General features: G+C 38.5%; 1 protein-coding gene across 9 annotated transcripts in view; it reads left to right on the forward strand.

The window, feature by feature from the left end:
- Window positions 1-7719, forward strand: part of RNF38 (ring finger protein 38) — an 80266-nt gene that overhangs the window by 36857 nt on the left and 35690 nt on the right. The window lies entirely within an intron of this gene.

Here is a 7719-nt window from a genome sequence, read left to right on the forward strand (position 1 = left end):
ATGAACACAGGGGTGAATGTATCATTTTGAATTAAGAATTTTGTCTGGATATATGCCTCAGAGTAGAGTTGCTGGATTGTATGGTAATTTTAGTTTTCTGAGGAAACTCAATACTGTTTTCTATAGTGGCTATACTAACTTAGAGTCCCACCAATACTGTAAGAGGTTCCCTTTTCTCCTCAGGTGTGCATTTTAATACAACTAGATAACAACTTTAATCTGTAAATTTACTGAAGTTAGGTGATTGAAATCTGTTGATTTATACAAATAAATACATTGTTTATGAAAGAGAAGACTAATTATTGTAAAAATGTCTATTCTCTTAACAAGTTCATAGACATAATAAAAATTTCAGCCAAAATAATAAAAGAAAATTTTTATTTTGGAACTTTACAGTTACCCTTAAATTCATAAGGAAAATTAACAAAGGAAACACAGGAACTTTTCCCAAAATTGTCATAAAGGGAAATATGCCATAATGATACTAAATCATATTGTACAAAAATAGTTCCATGTTATTGAGTTCCATGTTGTTTAAATACAGTGGCTGTTTTTCAGCCCTCATTCTACATGACCTCTTAATTAGGTTGGTGAAAAAGTATTTGAGGTTTCAGACCGTCAGTTTAAATCATTGTAACTAGGCTCAAACACATCTTTATTGATGAAAATAGAAATCATTACAATCAACAGATTTTTGCCAACAAAAAATGTTTGTTTATTCCCATAGCATAAAAATATGTGCCTTGGGATTCGACTGACTCTTGGAAAGCATTTTCTACTTCCTCCTGGTTGTGGGAGCATTTTCCCTGCAAAAAGATGTTGAGGTGCTTGAAGAACGTGGCAGTCAGTTGACGAGAAGTCAGGTGAATATGGTGGATGAGGCAAAGCTTCGTAGTCCCAATTCATTCAACTTTTGAAGCATCACTTGTAAGATGTGCGATCAGATGTTGTCGTGGAGAAGAGTTGGGCCCGTTCTGTTGACCAGTGTTGGCTGCGGGCATTGCAGTTTTCAGTGCATCTCACTGATTTGCTGAGCATACTTCTCAAATGTAACAGTTTCACTAGGATTCAGAAAGATGTGGATCAGAGCAGCAGCAGACCACCAAACGTTGACCATGATCTTTTTTTGGTGCAAGTTTGGCTTTGGGAAGTGCTTTGGAGCTTCTTGGTCGTATAAAGTCCACTTTCTGTCACACATCACAGTCTGATGAGAAATGATTTGTTGTTGTTGTGTAGAATAAGAGAAGACGACTCTTCAGAATGATATTTTTGATTTTTCAATCAGCTCATGAGGCACCACCCACTTACCAAGCCTTTTCACCTTTCCAGTTTGCTTCAAATTGCAAAACCTGTAGAATGGTTGATGTCGAGTTCTTTGGCAACTTCTCATGTAGTCGTAAGAGAATCAGCTTCAATGATCCTCTGAATTGGTCGTTGTCAACTTCCAACTTCCATTATGCTCATTATCGTCAAGGCTCTCATCTCCTTTGCAGAACAAGAACCACCACTGCACTGTATGTTCGTTAGCAGTTCCTGGGCCAAATGTGTTGATGTTGTGCATTGTCTCTGCTGCTTTGAGACCCATTTTGAACTTGAATAAGAGAATCGCTCCAATTTGCTTTTTGTCTAACATCATTTCCCTAGTCTGAAATAAATAAAAACAGTAAGTTAAAAGTTATTAGCAAAATATTTAGAAATATACATTAAAAAGATGTATAACATAACCACATTTATTTAACAATGTGTCTCAATATCAAACAGAAAAGTGCAACATTGTAAAACTGCAATTACTTTTGCATCAACCTAATAGTTGACTCCTTGAAACTCCATTCCACTGGCTTAAAGTAGCTCCTTTCATCAGCTACTCAACATCAAATGTTGGAGCTTCTTAGGGTTTAGCATTGGACCTCTTTTTCACTGTATAAATCATTGATATTTTGAGCAATTTTGTCACTGCCTGCAACTTCTTTGACATACCGGCTATCTGTATACCAGAAACTCCTGAATTAACATTTTTATTTGAGCTTCAGTTGTCTGCACAACTCCATGTGGATAATTGAGAGATCCCTTGATTTCAGGTTGTTCTTAATAGCTTTTCTGTTTTTGTTGGTTTCATATTTATGCTTCAGATTATTTTATTTATCCTTGTTTTTAGCTTCTATGGAAGTAAATACAGCATTTGAACACAGTACATGTACAGCATCAAGATAAATCAGTTTGTGAACCAGTGGTGTTTTGTGTAATTAAAAATTAAGAAAAATCTAGGACTTAGGTTGTTAATAATTATTCAGAAGTTAGCCACACAGGCCTCCCTAAACTCAGGAAGCCACTGCTGGCCTAGTAGTTATGGCCAATGATGCAGTACTTTAATATTTTCACACAGTATTTTATCCTCTTCATTATGGTGGGACTGCATTAGTTATACCACTAGAGTCCCTTTGTAAGCACTCATTGCACTTACAGTCATTCTGTTCTTTGGCCTTTTATTAAAAAAAAAACACAAACCTGGGCCATATCAAAAGCAAAGTCCTGATTTTTTTTTTTTTTTTTTAATGTCTGCTGCAGTAACTTTTGAAAACAGAACAGTGAAAGCCTCCCCCTCCCCCATATCTTTAAGTAAAATAACATTCCAGGAGGATGTACTTTTAGAGTGGTTATGAAATTGGATTTTGTTCTGAAACATGTTGAGCTGAGAACTATCAAAGCTGTACTACTTAGAAAATTATAAAGTCCTGTGTGAATTATGTCAGACAGGACTTTGTATACCTTGTGTAGTTCAAAGGCAGTATTTCACGGAATTGTCTGTGGTACATCTTCACTAATAGAAACATATTTTACATAAATTTGAATATAGTTTAAGTCAAGGCTTGGGTTTGTGGAGAATTAAGTGAGAATATGTAGAGATCATTTTGTAAATTATATTGTGTGGTTCAAATATAAAGTTATTAATTTCCGGCTTTCCCCCTGCTTATTATTTACAAAAAGGCAATTGTCTTTGTGTTTATTCTTTATTAGTTGCTTTATGTAGAGTGAGTGTTTGAGTTTTCTAATTGCTTTCACGTCTCTTAGTTTTTTAAGGAACCTCCATACTATATACTCCATAGTGGCTGTATCAACTTACATTCCCACCCATGGTGCAAGAGGGTTCCCCTTTCTCCACAACCTCTTCAGCATTTATTGTTTATAGACTTTTAAATGATGGTTCTTGTCATGTCTTTTATTTTTAATTAATAGAATTCAGTGAGTGTTTTTTCTACATGCTTGCATGCTAAGTCGCTTCAGTTTTGTCTGACTTTTTGTGACCCTGTGGACAGTAGTCCACCAGTCTCATCTGTCCATGGGATTCTCTAGGCAAGAATACTGGAATGGGTTGCCATGCCCCTTCTCCAGGGATCTTCCCTACCCAGGGATCTAACCCGCATCTCTTGAGTCTTCAAGCATTGGCAGGTGGGTTCTTTACCACTAGCACCACATGTGGAATGAGAAATTTAGTCTTTGGTCCAAGATGTAAGGCAAATAGAGAAAGTCTGGAAGTTTAAAAGAGGGTTGGAAACTCATAAATCACGCTGTACTTACTTACTTGTGAGTCTGAGATGAATGGTGGTCCTGATTAAGGACCAGATGGAGAGAGGACCAGGTTTCTGGAGATTGTACCTCTTGATTCTAGTTGCCCCCTTGTTCCTTTGAGAAGGAAGTCCTCAGGGCTCACTAGTGGTTGCTGAAGTCAGAGGCACATTTCAATCACCATTTTAAATCTGGAACTTGGAACCTGGTTCTGCTTTGCTGAAGGTTTCCATTATCTTCCAAAACTTCCTGATTGAGATATATAAATATATATTTATATTTTATGTGTGTTTATATATGTACATATGCACATGTGTTTTTGTGTATTTTTTCCCCCATGGCATTCAGCATTTAACAATTTCTGATTTGCTTTTTTTTAAAACCCTGCAATACTTTCTTATGGGGTTTTTTCACTTCTAATAAGAATGTTTGGTTATGGAGATTTGGGGTTAGATAGATGTAATCCTTTACGCATTTTATTAGATGCTAAATACTGAGTTAGAGTTTGAAAGAGTACTCAAATTGATAAGGAATATGAAACAACATTGCATGTAATAAACTCTTTAATCCCTGTCCCTAGATATCAATTTGTGGTTTCCTGTTACTTTGACTGAAAAAGTAAGGCTTATTGCCATAGTGAATGAGCTCACTTCCACGTTATTTCCTAGTCTTTGTCTCTTTCACACTGAGAACCTTTTACAACAGAAAGAGAAGGGATGGGAAATTTTCTCAGTCATTTCCATTTGTAAAAGTAATAGCTTTGTTGTAAAATAAGAATATGCTAACGCACAACTTGAACATCACTGAAAATATGATAGCCTAAGTTTTTTAAGGTTATTTTTGTGAATCTGTAGTATTCTCCTCAGTATCAATAACCTCAGATAAGCAGATGACACCACCCTTAGGGCAGAAAGCAAAGAGGAACTAGAGAGCTTCTTGGTGGAGGTGAAAGAGGAGAGTGAAAAGGCTGGCTTAAAACTCAACATTCAAAAAACTAAGATCATGGCATCCAGTCTCATCGCTTCATGGTAAATACATAGGGAAACAATGAAAACAGTGAGAGACTTTGTTGTCATGAGCTCCAAAATCACCGTAGATGGTGACTGCAGCCATGAAATTAAAAGACACTTTGCTCCTTGGAAGCAAAGCTATGACTAACCTCGACTGCTGATATGCTAACTAGACAGCATATCAAAAAGCAGAGGTATTACTTTGCCAACAAAGGTCCGTCTAGTCAAAGCTATGGTTTTTCCAGTAGTCACATATGGATGTGAGAGTTGGACTATAAAGAAAGCTGAGCGCTGAAGAATTGATGCTTTTGAACTGTGGTTTTGGAGAAGTTCCTTGGACTGCAAGGAGATCCAACCAGTCCATCCTAAAGGATATCAGTCCTGAATATTCATTGGAAGGACTGATGCTGAAGCTGAAACTCCAATACTTTGGCCACCTGATGGGAAGAGCTGACTCATTTGAAAAGACCCTGATGCTGGGAAAGATTGAAGGCGGAAGAGGGAACCACAGAGGATGAGATGGTTGGATGGCATCACTGACGCAATGGACATGAGTTTGGGTGGACTCCGGGAGTTGGTGATGGGCAGGGAGGCCTGGTGTGCTGTAGTCCATGGGGTCGCAAAGAGTTGGACACGACTGAACAACTGAACTGAACTGTGGTGTTGAAGAAGGCTCTTGGGAGTCCCTTGGAGAACAAGGAGATCAAACCAGTCAATCCTAAAGGAAATCAATCCTGAATATTCATTGGAAGGACTGCTGGCGGAAGCTAAAACTCCAGTACTTTGGCCACCTGATGCAAAGAGCCAACTTGTTAGAAAAACCCTGATGCTGGGAAAGATTGAAGGCAGGAGCAGAAGGGGATAACAGAAGATGAGATGTTAGATGGCATCACCGACTCAATGGACATGAATTTGAGCAAGTTCTGGGATATGGTGAAGGATAGGGAAGCCTGACACGCAACAGTCCATAGGTCACAAAGAGTCGAACACAACCAAACAACAACATTCTCCTCCATTTGGGCAGTGGATTTTTAGAATTCAGAGTTCCATGTCTTAGTTCACGCTAAGCTTTGAGGTACAGGCTATACATAGGAGGGATCAGATAGTAAAGAATCTGCCTGCAGTGCAGAAGACCCAGGTTCAATCCCTGGGTTGGGAAGATCCCCTTGAGAAGGGAATGGCCACCTACTCCAGTATTCTTGCCTGGAGAAGTCCATGGATAGAGAGCCCAGGGGCTACAGTCCATGGGGTTGCAAAGAGTTGAATACAACTGAACAACTGAGACTTTCACCTTTTATACATATGAAAGCCAGTGATGATACATCACTAGTATTTTGTACCTTAAAAAGTCAACGTTAATGAAGTCTGTTTTACGAAATTTGGCCATCACTTCTAACCTGTGCAGTTCATGTTTGAGTTTGTGAAGTCTTAGTTGCTCTGTCGTTTTGTTTTAATCAGAATATCTAAATTTCAACAGTTATTTTTCACTTTTTTTTAGGATTATCAAAACATAACTGATATTAAAATCAGGGGTTAAAACAAGTATATTTTTAATAGCACCATTAAGTATAGGGTTTCCCTGATAGCTCAGTTGGTAAAGAATCCACCTGCAACGCAGGAGACCCCGGTTCGATTCCTGGGTTGGGAAGATCCTCTGGAGAAGGTATAGGCTACCCACTCCAGTATTCTTGGGCTCCCTTGTGTCTCAGCTGGTAAAGAGTCTGCCTGCAATGCGGGAGACCTGGGTTCTATCCCTGAGTTGGGAAGATCCTCTGGAGAAGGGAAAGGCTACCGACCCAGTATTTGGCCTGGAGAATTCCATATAGGCCATGGGGTCGCAAAGAGTCAGACACGACTGAGCGACTTTCACTTAACTATAGGAAGAAATAAGGTTAGTGTGGTGAGGAAAATTACAAGAAACTTGTATATGGTTCTGAAAACTACTCCTATTTTTGTTATAATGACAAATTTGAATTATAGTATTCCTTAATATAGATTGGACATGGCATGATTTTGTGAATACCTCAGCTAAATAATTTAGAATGATCCAAAGTAGTTTGCTTCATTCCTGTCAGTTTAATGAATTGTTTTATATGCTTTATATCTTAAAACCTAATGTTGTAGTATGTAGCCTCGTGTATTCTTTAGCTAATATTAACATGGTTTTTGTTCTAGCAGCAGGTGCCAATCAGAAGTGCTCTAGGGACTTCTCTGGTGATCCAGTGGTTAAACCCCTTCACCTCCAATGCAGGGGGTGTGGTTTTGATCCCTGGTCAGGGAACTAAGATCCCACATCCTCAGGGCACACAGTTCCCTGCCCCAAAGTGCTCTGATACCCAAATAGAATTTTCAGGAGTAGACTGGAGACAGAAGAGGCTCTTATTAGAAAACACATGGCCCTCATCAGACTTTGTTAACTTACAATTTTGACAGTTTTGGTGAGACTCAATTGGAAGATTGAGTTGTGTGAGGAATCCTGGAGAGTTAATAATTCAATTAAGTTATCCATACCAATTTTGTAGCTAGTAAGCAAGAAAGCTTGAGACTGTTTCAACATTGACAGGTAAAAGTTTTGAATTATCCATCACTCCCATGATCTACCTGAAATGTCTTTCCCCAAGATATCCTTTTATGATATTTTAGTTAAGAACTGATGAAATAAATCGATTGACTGTTTTTTAATGTTTTAAGTAAATCTTACTTTGTCCACATAATCGCTTTAAAGAGTAAATGTAATCACCTTAAACAATGGGAATAAGGAGGTAGACAAGTGTGATTTAGAATCAAATCACAGGCCTACTTAAATTATACCCTCTCTTAAATGGATCTCTCAGCTGCAAATTAATGCCTAAAAGAGTAACTAGTAACTGATGGGAAGGCATAGTAGAATTTCAGTTAAAATTGGAGTTTCATAGCGGTGGTCAGGTACCATTTGTTGTTGTTTAGTTACTAGGTTCTGTCCAACTCTTTTGCGACCCCATGGACTGTAGCTCACCAGGTTCCTCTGTCCATGAGATTTCCCAGGCAAGAATACTGGGGTGAGTTGCCATCTCCTTCTCCAGAGGATCTTCTAGACCCAGGGGATCTTCTCAACCCAGGAAACGAACCTGCATCTCCTGCATTGGCAGGGGGCTTCTTTACCACC

Source organism: Bison bison, unplaced genomic scaffold (assembly GCF_000754665.1).
Source record: "Bison bison bison isolate TAMUID 2011002044 unplaced genomic scaffold, Bison_UMD1.0 scf7180017864230, whole genome shotgun sequence".
NCBI classification, from domain to species: domain Eukaryota; kingdom Metazoa; phylum Chordata; class Mammalia; order Artiodactyla; family Bovidae; genus Bison; species Bison bison.